Genomic DNA, 18,176 nt, shown 5'->3' on the forward strand with positions numbered 1-18,176 from the left:
CCATGTGCTCCCACGTGGCCCCCGGCACTCCCAGCCCCTCGGTAACATGCTGCAGACACACAGAGGAGGGAGATGTCAAATCGGTACCCCTGTGGATGTGAGGGAAAGGAAGGAGCCCTTAGGTGACTACCTAAACCTTGGTTGTCACAGTAGGGTCAGGACACAGGGCGATTCAGAGCAGTCCAGGAGCCATCACGTAGAAAAAGTGACTAGGACACAATGAGTGATAGATGGGGAGGAGGAGGTACACAAAATGTCCAGCTGCATTCAATATCCACCACATATTTATGCTTTAGTTATTTGATAAATATTTGAGTATTTACAATGAGCCAGGAACTGCACTTGCCAAAATAAATTAATACACTACAGGGGCGCCTGGATGGCTCAGTCTGTTAAGCATCCAACTCTGAATTTTGATTCAGGTCATGATCTTATGGTTTGTGAGATCAGGCCCCACATCAGGCTCTGCGCTGGCAGTACAGAGCCTGCTTGGGAGTCTCTCTCTCCCTCTTCCACTCCCGCTTGTGCATGCTCTCTCAAAGAAACATTTAAAAATAAACTACAATAATATTGTTACCTATATAACTATTTTTTGTTTCTTCAAAAGGATTCCATTTTTAGCATTCAGCAGCAGACTAGGGAGTATTTATTTCATTTGAAACAGAATGCGTAGTCAGAACACTAAATGGGATGGGATCTGAATGGATGAGTTGAATACTTCTCCAAGTGATATGTTGTTTTGATAGAACCTTGTGACTAGACAGGACCTGGAGATGACATGACGATTTGCAACGATGCCTTAAATGGTTTTCTTGGGGCTGGGAAAGTGCTAGAATGCTTGGTCAGCCGACTCACCGTATGGGAATATGTTTTCACAAAAGGCAAACTACTAACAGACTGTTTTGAGTAGTAGTGGATGGGACTAGCAATGGTAGTGGAACGTCTATCAGTTTTTACAGTAAATGTCTATTACAATATCTTGTGAAGATCTCCAGACTATTGACATGAGAGAAATGGAAACTTCTGAATATGACCCTGTGGTAGCTGGTCAGTAATTCACTACAGTTGACTCAGAGAAGATTTCAGACTCGGTAGAATTCAGCTGCTCTTCCTTGCCTGTCCCCAAAATATCACACCCTGGTGCAATAAAAAATCAGGACTTCAGCCATGTGGATTCTCTCAAAGGTAAGAGGTAGCACAGTAAATAAGTCCCTCCTTCTTTATTACTTGCTCATTTTGGGTGTGTCTTCATAATTTTTCGAGGCAGTTTCCATTTTCACCCTGGGTGTATCACTTGCCCAGCCAGTTTTTCCTCTCTGTGAGTTTTGTTCCATTGGAGCAGAGGCTAAATACCACGACTTGCAGCTTCCAGGCAAGGGGGTGGGGGTCAGGAGTAGATTTTGCAGTATCTCTAGAAATCTTCCAAATAATAGCCATTCAGGAACATAGACCTTAGTTTCAGTGGTTCAGGAGAATTCATTTGGAGTAGAGAAAACTCATTGGCTGGTGGCAGTGATTCAAGCTGATCGCTTCACAAAGAATATTGCCAGAGCCAAATTCTTTGCCAGTTATGGAGGTCAGAGGTGAGGCAACTGTGCTTACAGGGCAAAGCTCTTTTACGGATCCCCTTGGCTTTCTGCTTTCTTCTTTATAGCTGATTAACACCCAATGGCCATTTCTTTAAAAAAGAAAAATTCAATTTCTGGGTTTAATTAACTTCCCTAACACAGTATTCACCACAGTCTGCCGGGATTCAAACAATGACGAGACTTCGTCATATCTGATTTCAGTTCGAGGTAATTCATTGCTGTAGCTCACTAAATTCCAAATACTGTCTCAGGGCTTGTGTGGTCAAAAGGAGGCCTGAACTTTACCCTTGGCTGGCACATGTGAGGATTTTTACATGCTGAGTTAGTGTATCCACTATAGGTGCTTTTTGGAGAGCCCAAAACTTTTTGCCTTGGTTTGACATTTTGCCTTAACTTCATGGTCACAGTCTTAAGATCAGTCTTCCATCCTTTTTCAGCGCATTCGCTGATGGCATGGGTTTTGTTATCGTTAATTTTAACATGGCATGGAGTACTTCTTACTGCTTCATTCTCTGAACGATCAATAAATAAGTGTTTATGGAGAATCCAGAGAGCATGGTTTACTTTATACATTTACTAAGTATCTGCAGGTTTAGAGAATTCTATTTGCTTTTATTCTTTTATTACAGCTGTAAAGCATTATATGGCAGAGGCAATAAAGTATAATGGTTAAGTGCATGAATGCTAAGCCCAATTGCCTGAGTTCAAATCTAGCTCTGAAATGCCACAACTGGGCAAGTTAACTGATGACTCTGTGCCTCAGCTTCCTCATATGTAAAATCAAGATAATAATAGTATCTAATTTGGGGATTGTTAGGTAGTACATTAATTAAGAAATGTGAGGCAGTTAGGGGTGCCTGGGTGGCTCAGTCGGTAAAGCATCCGACTTCAGCTCAGGTCATGATCTCATGGGTCGTGAGTTCGAGCCTGGCGTTGGGCTCTGTGCTGACCGCTCAGGGCCTGGAGCCTGCTTTGGATTCTGTGTCTCCCTCTCTCTTGGCCCCACCCCCCTCACACTCTGTCTCTGTCTCTTTCAAAAAAAAATTACAAAAAATTTTAAAAATAAATAAAAACAAAAAAATTGAAGAAAAAGCAAAAGAGTTGAAGAAATGTAAAGCAATTAGAACAATGCTTCGGCTCATCGTAAGTTCTCACAATTCCACTCATAGTGAACAGTTATTAGAGGATATCACTACTGAAAGATCATTATTATTTCACTGAGGAATTATGAATTGTCTACAACTAGCAGTCTTGTCAACCGTCTTTCATCTATTACCTATATTGTGCAATGCATGGTGGGTGATGAAGCCACAGAGGTGAATCCTACATAAGCTCTACCCTTGAATTAATTGGGAATTTGACACATTCATCACAATTGAGTGATGATTTGTTGCATGAAGTCGCCTAGTTGCGCCAGCCTGGCTATTGACTGAGTTAGGACTCCATGCAGCACAAGATAGTAGGAAGTATCACAGCGTTCTGACATCCAACTCATTATTTCCTCTAAGGCTTTCTGAATTACCTCACCTCTGTTGGTGATCTCTGCTCCTGGAAAAAGCCCGGACCCAAGAAAGGAAACAATCCCCAGGGACCTTTAAGGAGCACCTTGAAGAAGGTGTTAGTGCATGTTACCTATTCTAAGACGCACATTTTTTCACGCCTTTTTATTCCTCTGAAATCAGGTGCAGCAAAGATGCATTGCCAGCGCCATTGCCTCTGTGTGCAAAAATGTGGTCATAGGTGCTTGGCTGTCACTTCCCTTGAGTTATGTGCATTGTTAGTACCACAGGACTTGAGGTTTATTGTTAAAACATCTTCAAAATGATCATAATGTGACATGGACTAAATGAAAACCTACTACACATACAGGAAGGCACAGAAACACCGCTGTAATATGTGACTAAAAAAGAAATGATGGCTGCGCTCGCTTCAGCAGCACATACACTAAAATTGAAACGATACAGAGAAGATGAGCACGGCCCCTGACAAGGACGACACGCAAATTCGTGAAGCGTTTCAGCTGTAAAAAAAAATAATGACAAGTAAGTCTAAAAGTGAGCTTTCGTTACACATAAAATAAAATTCTAAGTGCTCAGAGCACCTGGGCCGTAAGTTAGTTGGCAGCATTTTCTTGTTTCTTCATAACGGTTCATTTTATACTTGAGATATCCTTATATTTGATGACATGTACATCTTAAAGCTCAAGAAAGAAGATTATAAAGTAGCTCCCTTGAAATTTCCCACAGCATTCCAGACTTTCAAATTTTGGCAGAACCAAATTCTACCTGCATTCATATTTAGTTTTTAAACTCATCTCATTTTTTTTTTAATTTTTTTTTCAACGTTTATTTATTTTTGGGACAGAGAGAGACAGAGCATGAACAGGGGAGGGGCAGAGAGAGAGGGAGACACAGAATCGGAAACAGGCTCCAGGCTCTGAGCCATCAGCCCAGAGCCCAACGTGGGGCTCGAACTCACGGACCGCGAGATCGTGACCTGGCTGAAGTCGGACGCTTAACCGACTGCGCCACCCAGGCGCCCCTGAGATACATTTTTTTAATGATTTTATTTTTCTAAGCTTATCAATTTTGAGAGAGCACAAGTGGGGGAGGGGCAGAGAGGAAAAATTTCAAGCAGGCTCTGTCAGCACAGAGCCTGAGATGCAAGGCTTGAACTCATGAAACTGTGAGATCATGACCTGAGCCAAAAGCAAGAGCCGGCTGCTTAACCAACTGAGCCACCCAGGGACCCCTAAATGTGTTCATTTTGAAAGAAAAAGTTCACTTGTGAAATGAAGGTTTTGCCGTGCTAGTTGAATGGTTTAAATATGAATTACAAAAATATATATATATATGAATTACAATTAATCTGTAACTATTAAGCTGAAAAAACATGTTTGACCATTTACCATGTAAAGTCATCTTACTGGGGAGCCTGGCTGGCTCAGTTGGTGGAGCATGCAACTCTTGCTCTTGGGTTGTGAGTTCAAACCCCACGCTGGATGTAGAGATCACTTGACAGTAAAATCTTTAAAAATAAATAAAATCGCCTTACAGTAGAATGCAAGCATGTGTATAATCCCTTGGGAAACCCCACATCTAGGTGAGGTTCCACCTGCTCAGATGTGTCACTTCCTTCCAGCCACGGAGCTATTCCCACTATTTCCAGACTCTTTATTTGCATTTGCTTTCAAGAAATTCACACTGAAAAATCCTTCCCAAACTGAATTCAGAGAGCTACCATCAATTTAGTGTTTGACTTCTCAGCACTCATTAATTTTCCTGTTTGTTTTGGTTACTAAAGGATGGAAAGTTCGATGCCCTACTTTGGCTGGGATGACTGACCCTCTAAGGTTGCTGGACACTTTATCATGAATTCTTACTGACATTTTGATACAATAATTGTGGAATGTTGGGAGAGGGGTCTGATTTTAGCCTAGGGAGATCATTTTCAAGATCAGTACTTGTCCTTCATTTACTTTCAATTTGTAAACCCAGTCATACATCTCCTTTGACTCAATAGAGCATCACTTTCACATATGGCCAGGACTCTTGTATCAACAAGATGAGGAAATTCTGTTTATCAGCAAGTGACGCTTTCCCCACTTTGCACTTCCTGCTAATTATGGCTGTTAAGTTTTCAGGGTCCTATCACAAAGAGCAGTTCATTTACTTTAATTATTTTTGAAATTCATTGGCTGCAATACAGAGTGAAGCTGGCAGATGCCAGAGGGTTAGAGATGCAGAAATTAATTAACAAAGAGTGGAAGCTCTTATTAGCTGATGCTTTTTGCTATCTTCCTTTTTTTCTGATTTAACCACTTCAGAGTGGGTCTCAGGCCCTACAAACTGGAGGCAGGGAAAACATTCAAGACACAGGAAATCGAAGTCGCAGGCCTTGGCCAGGAGCAGAGTGCCTGTCTTGTTCTGCATTATTTTCCAACTATATCACTATCAGGTCTGGATTTAGAAAATCCACAGATTAGCTGGTTCCCAAATCACATCCAACTGGTGTCCATGTTTATAGTTGATTCCAGATGGCAATTGACACTTAAAACTTCAACTGGAATCCCTCTGTGTGGCAACCTGTTAAAATTAGATTTCAGTGGCCCGTGTAAGTCCTTTCCTCTGTATAGTTATGGCACTTTGCTGGTATTCTTTAAACATTAAGCCAGTTGGAATTATTGCTGTAGATTCCACTGGCAAGTCCATGTCTGTTCCAACTTCTCTTTTTAAAAGTATCTTCCTGATGTGGAAAAGTAGTGCTCTCCAGCATTGCTAGAGGCAGTATAAATTGGTACAATCTTTCTTACTTTCTTTACAGTCTTTCTGGAAAACAAGATAGCCATAGTCATAAGATGTCATCAAGTGCACATACAATTTGACCAGGATTTCCACAAGTATTTTGTCCAAGGAAATAGTGAGAAATGTGGGAAAGGTTTATCAACAAGGAAGTTCATTGCACAATTAATTATATTAGTGAAATATTAGAAAAATCTAAACATCCCAACCCCTTGAATATTACACAGCCAGCAGAAGTGACATCATAAAATATTTGATACAGGAAAATGTTTATCTTGTGAAGTTAAAGAACCATGTCACACGGGAATGCAAGCTGGTGCAGCGACTCTGGAAAACGGTATGGAGGTTCCTCAAAAAACTAAAAATAGAACTACCCTACGACCCAGCAATTGCACTACTAGGCATTTGTCCACAGGATACAGGTGTGCTGTTTCGAAGGGACACATGCACCCCCCTGTTTATAGCAGCACTATCAACAATAGCCAAAGTATGGAAAGAGCCCAAATGTCCACTGATGGATGAATAGATAAAGAAGATGTGGTCTGGGGGCGCCTGGGTGGCGCAGTCGGTTAAGCGTCCGACTTCAGCCAGGTCACGATCTCGTGGTCCACGAGTTTGAGCCCCGCGTCGGGCTCTGGGCTGATGGCTCAGAGCCTGGAGCCTGTTTCCGATTCTGTGTCTCCCTCTCTCTCTGCCCCTCCCCCGTTCATGCTCTGTCTCTCTCTGTCCCAAAAATAAATAAACGTTGAAAAAAAAAAATTAAAAAAAAAAAAAAAAGAAGATGTGGTCTGTATATACGATGGAGTATTACTTGGCAATCAAAAAGAATGAAATCTTGCCATTTGCAACTACGTGGATGGAACTGGAGGGTATTATGCTAAGTGAAATTAGAGAAAGACAAATATCATATGACTTCACTCATATGAGGACTTTAAGAGACAAAACAGATGAACATAAGGGAAGGGAAACAAAAATAATATAAAAACAGTGAGGGGGACAAAACAGAAGAGACTCATAAATATGGAGAACAAACCAAGGGTTACGGGAGGGGTTGTGGGAGGGCGGATGGGCTAAATGGGCAAGGGGCACTAAGGAACCTACTCCTGAAATCATTGTTGCACTATATGCTAACTAATTGGGATGTAAATTTTAAAAAATAAAAAAGAAAATTAAAAAAAAAAAAGAAAAGACAAAGATAGAGCTTGTGATGAAGGAAACCCAGCAAGCAATACATGCAAAAAATGAAAATTTCATCAGCCACTGTCAACAATAGGTCAGTGAAATAAATGGCAGAATGTTTAAAATTTCTTAAAAAGTAGCCATTAGAATATATTCAGATAAAATATGTGTTTGTCCTGTGTGTACTTTCTAAAATAGTTCAATATATTATTTGTCTCTTTAAAGTCTCCGTATTTAATGATACTGTTGTGTAAATTCATTTGTTATCAAGCAATTTCTTTTCCAGCTAAAGAAAATAGATTGTATTTACCTTAAATTTTCATGATCTCCCAAATAATAAATGGTTAATGTTACTAGTAATCCTTATTAGGAAAGAAAACCAAACCGAAGATTTTTTTAAAGTGTTGGGATAACTCAAAGTTAAGATGATAACAGTTGATAATTTTCAGCTTTTGCCTGGATTGTTCTTCAGTTCATACTACTGACTTTTTTCTCCTTGTATTTTTCTTCCGCCTTAAAAAAAGAAATAAACTATACTGATATATTCAAATTCTTTGTAAAAATGAAAGCTATAAAACAGGTAGACTAGGGCTTTAAGGCCTTAAATATCACACCTCATCTCTTCTTTTTGTGAAATTCCTCTGCCCTCACATGAAATCAGTAGGTGAGTTGCTAAAGGTCACCAGCCAACTGGTAACAACTGTCAAATTCTATACCCACCCCCCTCGTTCCGTCAACTAGATGACACTGCCTCCCCCAAAACAAGAAAGTTGTTAAAAGTTCTCAATAAAAATAGAAATATACAAGCTAAAAAAAAAAAAAAAAAGAACCATGTCACAGAACTATATAGTATTATTCTAATTTGAATACTTGTATACATTTATAACAGTTTATGAGGGGCGGAACTACAGTGCATTTTTATTTTCATCCCTATATGTTTATGTATTTTTCAAATTTTCTACATTGGACAACCACCACTCTTATGATCAGAGAAGGAACATGAAAGGCTTTGAAAAAGAACGAAAAGAAAGAAAACACCTCCTTGAGACATAGCACACTTGTTGAAAGTAAAAGTTTATCAAAATCAAGGCCTTATTCTTCCTGAAAGTTCAGGAAGAAGGAAACTATGATCTGCTAAGGGCTTGTCCTGTATTAGGCACTGTGCTAGGGCCTGTTTACATATATTCTTCCACGTATCATCACAATAGTCTCGTAAGGTATGTTCTTAGCCTTATGGATAAGCATGCAAAGACTCAAGAGACTTAAGTAGCTTAACTTGCCTCAGTTCAAATAACTATTAAATGACAGAGTCAGAATTCAGAGTCAGGTGTTTTCATTTGTTTATTCATCGGCTTATTCATATATATACACACACATATGTAATCATTAGGATGGCTAAATAGTTCTGGCATATGAAAAATAGAGAATAATATAACAAACAGAATAACATTAAAAATATCCATAGTTTCCACTTCCAGCTTAAGAAATTAAATATTTCAGATATACAGGATGCTGCCTGTGTATTTGTCCCCAATTCCATTCTGTGTTCTTCCATCGAGAAGTAACTATTATCTTGAACATGGAGTTTATTATTCCTTTGCAAGTTATTTTTCCTTTGCTGTATATGTTGGTATCCCTAAACTAGACTAAATCAGTTACTGTCCAGTCAGGAAAATAGAAACCACTCTATGTGTTACACACAAAGGGAGATTTAATACTGAGAATTACAAAGGTATAGAAAGGGCTGGAGAAGCATATGGGATAACGTTTAGTTTCATCCACTTGCCCCCCACCCCCAGATCCGCTCTCCATTTGTCTTTGTGCTCAGAAAACTGAGCTGTACCGTCTCACTGTACTCTCTTGATCTCTGACTTCCGGTTGGTTTTGGCCTGTGGGAAGTACTAGTGAGAGGTGGAGGGGAAGAGGAGAATGGGATCAGAGTAGCTATTCACTTGGTTTCCTTCTCGTTGGGTTGGTACAGGTTGGCACTGCTGCTGCTAAAATAGCCCCTGATACTACTGAAATGCCCGTTTTCAGTCATCTCCTCCTTTTGCTGGTGCTGCCATTGCTGGAAACACACAACCTGCACAGACAGAAAAGTGACTTCTCCCTTTCTTCTGTTTTTTAGTCTCCTGTCAATGCTTTGCCCTGGCAAAACCTAACCGGAGCCTGTGACATGTGGTTGACAGGTTGCTGACCCCTTGCAATCCAGAAGAGTTCCCAGAAAGGCTCTCAGTGGGGTTGAGAGCCAACAGTACACAACCAGCACAAGCGCATGGTATTGTTTGCATTTTTAAAACTCTAAACAGTGTCATGCTATACATATCCTTGCTTTTTTTGTTTAGCCTTATACTTTTGAGATCTATCCGTGCTGATACACGTGGCCCTAGTTTATTCCTTTTAAGTGCAGTGTTGTATTCGGTGATGGTATTTCTGCAAGGGAACTAGTGAGGATAGAAACGTGGACATTACTGGCATTGGAACAAAAGAAATCTAAAGATAGCATATGGCAAACTACAAACAGTATTAAAATTAAAGGAAAATATTTCTAAAAGCTTTTCATTCTTTCATTCAACACAGATGCCTCAAGCTTCTACCATGCCCTAGGCATTGTGCTTGGCACAAAGGACAGAAAGCTGAATATGACCTCCTCCCCGCTCTCTGGTTGTTGATGCATAGACAATTAGATACATAGTTTTCATCAAGGTAATAAGTACTATGATAGAGTTATGACTAGGATGCTAGAGAGGCACAGAGCTTGATAAATAGAAAAAACCTACAGAGCAATTTCAGTTATATAGATTTAAATTTTCTAAACAAGTAAAATAGTGTATTGCAAATGTAATTCAGCGGTAAAGTCACAAAATGATACCACGACCACAAAGGTTTATTCCAAGAATGCAAAATGCATAAAAATTAAAAAAAAATTTTAATTTAAAAACATTAAAAATTTTTTTTAAACTTATAAACATAATAAGTTACATAGAAAAGTCATGGGTAAAATGGAAATATGTCAAAAAGTCACTTGAAAAAATTCTGCAGCTTCTCCTAATACAAATTTGAAGTGGGATTAGCAGGATTCCATCTCACCCATGATAAAGATTAGTTAGCAAAAACTAAAAACAAACATCATATTAAATAAATAATTGTTTACTACATTTCCATGTAAAGCAGAAGTAAGATACCACTGGCAATCATCTTGTTTCAGAATTAGACAATACAGCAGGTTTTTTTAAAAAATTAAAATCAGGCATTGTAACAAGTATCAAATTGTGAACTGCGACATTGCTATTAAAATAGAAAGATGTCTATGCGATATTATTAAAGGAAAGGTAAAGGGAAAGCAAACTGCAGAGTCCTGGTATAATGCGACTTCGTGTGGGGGTCGCAAGTGGGGGGAGGAAAAGAACAAGCAAGTGTTTGTACATAGGTGTGTATCAGTTTGTATTTGGCGAGGAAAGAAGTGGAACTATACGTACCAAGCTCAACAGTGGTTATCTCAGAGGAGTAGAGTTCAAGAGTAAGAGTTAGTGGACTTTTTATTATTTTAATTATATATCTTTGTATCATTTTAAAGTAAGCACGTGTCACTTTTATCATATAAAAATCTAGTAAACAGGATTTTTAGTCAGATGGTCAAGGAAGGCTTCCTGTAGTGATGCTTGAGCTCAGTTTGAAAGATGAGCAGTGCTCACTGAAGAAAGAATCAGTAAGAGGGGTCTTCTCAGCAGGAAACATCGAGAGCAAAGATGGTGCCTGTGAGTCATCTCCATCATCACCAGGTTCTGGCATTTATGGGTTTCCATGTGGGACAGCCAGTCCTAACAAAACAGTAGTGATCAAATTCAGCAAATTCTGTTCCCCTTGAGAAGGAAGGGACTAAAGTTACCCTCCCCAAAGAAGTTGATGGCCTGACAACATTCCTTTATGATCAAACATTCTCTTTATGATCGAAAAGAAACGCTAAGTACTTCCACTGAGATCTCAGTGTGCTGATCAGTCTCAAGGATTGAAAGCCTGAGTTAAGTTGTGTGTATGTGTGTGCAGGGGGTGTTCAGGGTTAGAGATGATGGGAGCACTTCTATTCTTCCTCACCAACTAGATCATTCTTGCCTTTCATGCATTTATTATTTTTCTTCCTTTACCATTATTACCTCTATCCCCAGCTTTTCCCTCACTCTCCCCCAGATGCTGTGTGGCTGCACCATGAACATTTCCACCGGAGGTGGTCAAGCAATCCCTTTGCCCTGCAGTGATGTCATCAAGCCATGTACCAGGAAGAGCCTCCCTCGGGTGGGGCTTCCCCTCCTCAAGATACACACCTGGTGGGGAGAACTCATTGTAGAATTCCAAGTTCGGTTCCCAGAGAGGTTAACAGCAAAGACACAATAGATCCTTAAGCAGCTCTTACCCTATTCTTGGCCCTGCCCTGGCTAACCCAGGGTCTACCACATCAGCACCTCCATAGATCTGTAACTGGGGTACAGGGGTGCAAGAGAGCCTGGCTCCAGGGGTCCCAAACGGACCAGGTTCGGCCACTTGCTGCTGACAAGATCCAAGATAAGTGGTGGTGACACCAGACAGGCATTTATTTCAGTGAGGCCAGCACCAGGAAGACTTCGCAAAGACGGTCTCCAAAGTGCTGAAAATATCTTCTAGGTTTATATAAAGAAAATGTGGGACAAAGCTCAGTGGGCACATAACATAGATGTAGGCAGTAAAAGTCGGGTTGATCATTGTCTTGGGGTCAGTCATGTCAGGTCAGGTCAGGTCGGTTGTTATTGCTTAGGGGGTAGTTTTGGTTCCCATATGGGATGCTTCGCTGTGGAGTCTTTGGCCTGAGTTAAGTGATAAGCTGGAAAGAATAACTTAATCACTTAGCAAGTACAGACTGAGGTCAGAATGGAGGTAGTTGAAGTCCTCTTTCAGGCACACCCTTCACCCAATATCTACCTGCTCTGACTCCACTGGACACTAGCAACTCTTTCCAAAAGACAAGTATCATTGATTTTAGGAAAATGTTCCCATTCATACCTATCAAAGAGCAAGTTGTTAGGGTGGACTCTTTATTGTTTGTTTGTTTGTTTGTTTGTTTTTCACTTTGACAAGCCCTTGAATGCTTTTAGAGTAATTTTGTTTTGGTTTTGCTTTATTTTGGTATATTTTTGTAAATGTATTATGAAAACACAAAGTGTTTTTTATTTATTTTTTATTTTTTATTAAAAAAAATTTTTTTTCAATGTTTATTTTATTTATTTTTGGGACAGAGAGAGACAGAGCATAAACGGGGGAGGGGCAGAGAGAGAGGGAGACACAGAATCGGAAACAGGCTCCAGGCTCTGAGCCATCAGCCCAGAGCCCGACGCGGGGCTCGAACTCACGGACCGCGAGATCGTGACCTGGCTGAAGTCAGAGGCTTAACCGACTGCGCCACCCAGGCACCCCAACAAAGTGTTTTTTAAATAGGACAGCTGAGCTGGCACAAATGAAGACCTCAGGATGGGGACGGGTGTGCAATACCACTGTCAATCTCGCTCCATTCCCCTTGTCACCTTTTAGAAGGCAAAGCAGGCACTCACAGCTTAAGCTAACCCCTTCCTTCCTCTAAGCCCAAACTCCTAGGATATACTGATCCTATACCCCTAACATGGCACAGAGGGAAGACCGCACTCTTTCAATGGAAGAATCAGATATATTTAGAAAGAATACATGTCCTTGGTTATAATATATTCTCTTCAAAGAATATACTAGCATGAGGGCTCATCTATTTTCTCTACCTGAACTGAACTTTCTCATTGAAAGAAATTTTCCTCCAAAATAGGGCTGAAGAAGCACTTCCTGGCTGACTGATAGAGACACATCCCCAGAAACAGAGTGTTTGTGTAGCGGGGCAAGAGGGGACTGTGGGTCAGTCTTCCTGGGTCAGAAGAGCAATGCGCATCACAAAAGGAGCAATGGTGGGGGTGTCCTAAGGAACATGATATCCTTGGCTAATGCTGGAAGGTGCTGGCTGGGGACACAAACTCCCTGGGGGTGTGGATCCTCCTGTCCCTACTTGGACAACTCTGACCCTCAAAGCCTGCTTGATTGGTTAGACAATTAGTTGGTTGAATGCAGAGCACTCAGAGTCAGAGGGAGACCCTTTTAGGGTGCTCTGCCCTGAGGGCTCTCAGGTCTTCTTCCTCCACCCATTCACATGTCCCCCATGCCAATGTTAATCTCTTCTCTCCTCCTGCTCCCCACCCTTCCCCAGTATTCTAATTCTTCACCTCATTACACAGAGGAATTCACCTCTCCCAAGTCCTTCCCCAACCCATACACCCAAACTCATCCTGATTTGGGAAGTCACAGAAGCATTACCCAACCTCTTATAGAGAGAGACCCATTATATATAGAAATACATTTGGCTTGTTTTGAATCACAACCATGGTTACGTCCTCTATAAACAGTTTCTTGATTTTCTCCCATCTACTTTATTTTTTTTTTAGTTTTTTAATGTTTTTTTTTTTTTTTTTTTTTTTGAGAGACAGAGACAGAGCACAAGTGGGGGAGGAGCAGAGAGAGAGAGACACACACACAGAATCTGAAGCAGGCTCCAGGTTCTGAGCTGTTAGCACAGAGCCCGACAGGAGGCTTGAACCCACGAACTGTGAGATCATGACCTGAGCTGAAGTCAGACACTTTAACCTACTGAGCCACCGAGGCACCCCAAGAATTTAAATTTTCTAATAAAACAATAAGTTTCAGTCAAAAAAGTCCAACTGTTATAAAAAATATTCCTGTGCAGTTAGATTCATATAAGATGGAAATATGTATGCTTGTGGCCAAGCTGACACTTTAATCAGGAATTATAATTAATTCCCTTCCCTCACTTCCATGTCCTGGCAAGGACTAATGTTTTCTGTCCCTATAATTTTGCTTTACCTAGATGACCTATACATAGACCCTATATAGCATGTTGCTTTTATGTTTGGCTTCTTTCACTTAACATAATACTTTTGAGTATTATGTTTTAACAGTTTTAACAGTAGTTTGTTCCTTTTTATTTCTGAGTGATATTCCATTGTTTAGATGCACTACAATTTGTTTAGTGATTTATCAGTTGATGGACATTGTGTTGTTTTCCGTCTTTTTTTTTTTTTTTTTTTTAAAGAGAGAGCAAGTACACACAAGCAGGGGAGAGGGGCAGAGGAAGAGAGAGAGAGAGAGAGAGAGAGAGAGAGGCTCTTAAGCAGACTCCACACTAAATGCAGAGCCTGACATGAGGCTTCATCCCACAACCCTGGGATTATGACCTGAGCCAAAATCAAAAGTCAGGCATTCAACAGACTGAGCCACCCAGGAGCCCCTGGGTTGTTTCCAGTCTTGATGATTATAAATAAAGCTTTTGTAAACATTTGTGTTTAGGTTTTGTATGAACATTTTGTCTAGGCATTCATCTTCTGTAAATATCTAGGAGTGAGATCATTGGATGTATGGTGTTTAACTTTTCTCTAAAAATTTAACAAGATCCCGGGGCGCCTGGGTGGCGCAGTCGGTTAAGCGTCCGACTTCAGCCAGGTCACGATCTTGCGGTCCGTGAGTTCGAGCCCCGCGTCGGGCTCTGGGCTGATGGCTCAGAGCCTGGAGCCTGTTTCCGATTCTGTGTCTCCCTCTCTCTCTCTGCCCCTCCCCCGTTCATGCTCTGTCTCTCTCTGTCCCAAAAATAAATAAACGTTGAAAAAAAAAAAATTTAAAAAAAAAAAAAAATTTAACAAGATCCCAATAAAAACTGAGACTTTTTTTTTAACTAGGCAAATTGATTTGTCTAGTTCAGGGGTCAGCAAACTATCGACTGTGGGCCAAGTCCAGTGCATGCTGCTTTTGTGAACAAAGTTTCATTGGAACACAGCCACACCCACTCATTTACTTATTGTTAATTGCTGTCTTCACGGTATACAATGGCAGAGTTAAGTAATTGCTATAGAGATGCAGGGGCTGCAAAGCCTAAAATATTTGCTATCTGCTCTTTTACAGAAAAAGTTTGCCAATCCTTGATTAATTTTGAAAGCACATGACAGGTTTGATTTCACAGCTCCACAGCTGGAAAGCAATTTGACTAAGGATGACCATCTCACCCATGTGTGATTTAAGTATCATGAGGGAAAAAGAATTTGTCTTCACATGAAACAGCTATCTCCTTAGGTTATTTCCAGGGGGAAATGAGGAATAATATGTTATCAACCCCTTGTAAGTCCCTGAAAGCCCCTTGACACACTGTGATCTTTACACAGAGACTGTCAACAATCACCCCAACACCACTGTCCACATTGTGCTTTAACGACATGATTTACATTGTCCCATGATCAAGAGCAGGGGCATGGAGAAATAAATTTGCCTGGGAAGGCAAGATTGATTCCTCTCTATCACCCAGGACCATGCAGAAGTCCACCAACCTCTTCTGCGTTCTGAGGGAGTAATTCGGTACAACTCCTAAATTTCCATCTCTCTCCAATAACAAGGAAAAAAAAAAAACCCCATCAGGGAAGTAAAGCAGGTATCAGAAAGTCAATATTGTTCTAACTGCACTACTCACTGGCGCTACTTACCAGCACCTTTTATCTTCAAAGGAGTCACAGGTAATAATTAACCTGAGCACTCGTTCCTTAAAATTAGAGACCCACAAAGTTGCAGGAAAGACTCACTGCTAGGAGGCAGATGAAAGAAATAGACCTGGGAATTCTTTTACCTACAAAAGCAAAACAAAACAAACAACAACAACAACAAAACAGGCTACCTTGAGAAATAGAGGTTTTAGTTAAAAACTACATGTGGTAGATAAAGGTTGATGGAAACCTCAAAGAAATGCCAGGGCATTACTACATTTAGGGCCTTAGCACTGAGTTTGTTTGCTGGAAAGATCATACCCAGTTCTAGAGATTCTCTTTGACAAAAGTGCCAAGACAATTCAGTGGAGAAAGGACAGTCATTTCACCATACCGTGCTGGGACATTTGGATGTCCAGACACACACAAAAAGTGGGCCTCAAAATACACCTCATGGAACTCAAAATGGATCATAGACCTAAATGTAAAATGTAAAACTATAAAACTTTTAGAAAACATAGCAGAAAATTTGTGTGACCTCGGGTTTGGTGATAAGTTTTTAGATATAATGCCAAAAGTGCGATACATAAAAAAAAGTGCTAAATTGGACTTTATAAAAATGAAAAATGTCTGTGGTTGAGAAGAGAATGAAAAGACAAGCCAAAACCTGAGTGTAAGTCACATTTTTGGTAAGGATTCACATCCAGATCTTTATTCTTATAAAGAACCCTTAAAACTCAACAATATGAAAAGAAATAATTTTAAAATGGACAAAATATATGAACAGACACTTTGCCAAGGAAGATATATGGATGGTATATAAGTATATGAAAAGATATTCAATAGCATTTGTCATTAGGGAAATGCAAATTTAAACCATAACGAGATGCTACTACATAACTAATAGAATGTTTAAAATCCCCAAACTGACAATACCAGATGCTGGTGAGAATGCAGAACAATAGGAATGCATGTTCATAGCTAGTGGGAATGCAAAGTAGTGGGAATGCATAGCTAGTGGGAATGCAAAGCAGACCCTTTGGAAGACAGTGTCAGATTCTTACCAAGTTCAACATAAATCTACCATACAATCCAGCAAACCCACGCCTAGGTATTTACCCATGAAAATTCATGTTCACACAAAATCTATATGTGAAAGCTTAAGCTTATAGCACTTTTATTGATACTTGTCAAAAACTGGAAGCAATCAAGATGCCCTTTAAGTAAATGGAAAACAAATTAGGGTACATCCGTAGAGTGGGATACTATTCAGTAATAAAAAGGAATGACCTACAGACACACACAGCATGCATGAATCTTAAATGGATTTTGCTAAGTGAACGAAGCCAGACCAAAGGTCTACGCAATGTATAATTCCATTCATATGATATTCTGGGAAAGGCAAAACTATAACATTGGAAAACCGATTAGTGGTTGCCAGAGGTTAAAAGAAGGGGAAGTGGTTTATCACCCAAGGAAATTTTTAGGGAGATGGAAATGTTCTGTATGGTAATGGGATGGTAGATACATGCATTTGTAAAAACCTATAGAACTGTACATCATAAAAAGTGAACTATAATGTGTGCAAATCAAAAGAAAATCACACCATAATGTCAGGGAATCCTAGGATGGAATGTAGACTGGAGCTAATGAGTCTAACTTATTGTACAGGTGAAGATTGTAAATATCTGACATACATATCATTTATCTTCATAGATCACACTGAAGAGGGTAGGGGGGTAAAATGGAGCTGACCTAAATGACTTTGGAAAATGGTGTTTTGACTGGAAATCATAAAGCTAAAGAGAGAAAACTATATAAATATGGTACCCTAGTTGATAAATTTGCTTCTTATAGGAGTAAATATTAATTCTGAAACGATTTCATATGTATAGTGAAGTTGAAAAAATAAGTACATAAATGGTAGATAATGAGAGCTAGGTCTCTCACTGTCAAAGAAGTTACAAATAAGCAAAGGGAAAGTGCTAAAATGAATCCTGTGGGGCTCAATTAGAGTCAGAGACGGTATGGCCTCATATTCAGTTTAATATAGACACAGATAGACATAGAAATAATTATAGATATTTAATTATCTTAATTATATTAAATACTTATAGATCAATATATTTTCATGTTCCCTAGCTCTGATGAGAATGTCTAGAAGCAGTGACACTTCAATAGCAAGGAACACACCCAGAGCCCGGATCTTGGTTTTTAAATATCATTCTCCAATTAAGGGAAGCTCAACTTGGAGGAATGAGCTGATTCTAGGGCTAACACAGAAAAAATACAAGATAAGACTGGAGCATTTTGCCATACCAGAAAGTACAGAAATACTCAATTTGTTGTGTGTTTGCACAACAATATGAATGTACTTAATATCACTGAGCAGTACACTTAGAAATGGTTAAGACGGTAGACTTTATGTTATGTGTATTTCATCACATACAAAAAACAGGAGAGCCTGCCAAAGGGACACCGAAGCTGAACTGAAAGTGGTCTCGGGGGGCAAAGCTGCAACA

General features: G+C 39.9%; 1 long non-coding RNA gene and 1 other non-coding gene across 2 annotated transcripts in view; both read left to right on the forward strand.

The window, feature by feature from the left end:
• LOC123599061 overlaps positions 1-17,871 on the forward strand; it is a 36,733-nt gene extending 18,862 nt beyond the window's left edge. The window contains exons 3-4 of the long non-coding RNA XR_006712952.1: positions 9,198-9,347; positions 17,797-17,871. This is a non-coding gene — a long non-coding RNA (uncharacterized LOC123599061). The remainder of the gene's footprint in view (positions 1-9,197; positions 9,348-17,796) is intronic.
• Positions 3,510-3,615, forward strand: LOC123600141. The gene has a single exon (XR_006713520.1). It is a non-coding gene; the product is annotated as a U6 spliceosomal RNA (small nuclear RNA).
• Positions 17,872-18,176: the final 305 nt, after the last annotated feature.

The sequence above is a fragment of the Leopardus geoffroyi genome, chromosome C1, assembly GCF_018350155.1.
Source record: "Leopardus geoffroyi isolate Oge1 chromosome C1, O.geoffroyi_Oge1_pat1.0, whole genome shotgun sequence".
Taxonomy (NCBI): Eukaryota; Metazoa; Chordata; class Mammalia; order Carnivora; family Felidae; genus Leopardus; species Leopardus geoffroyi.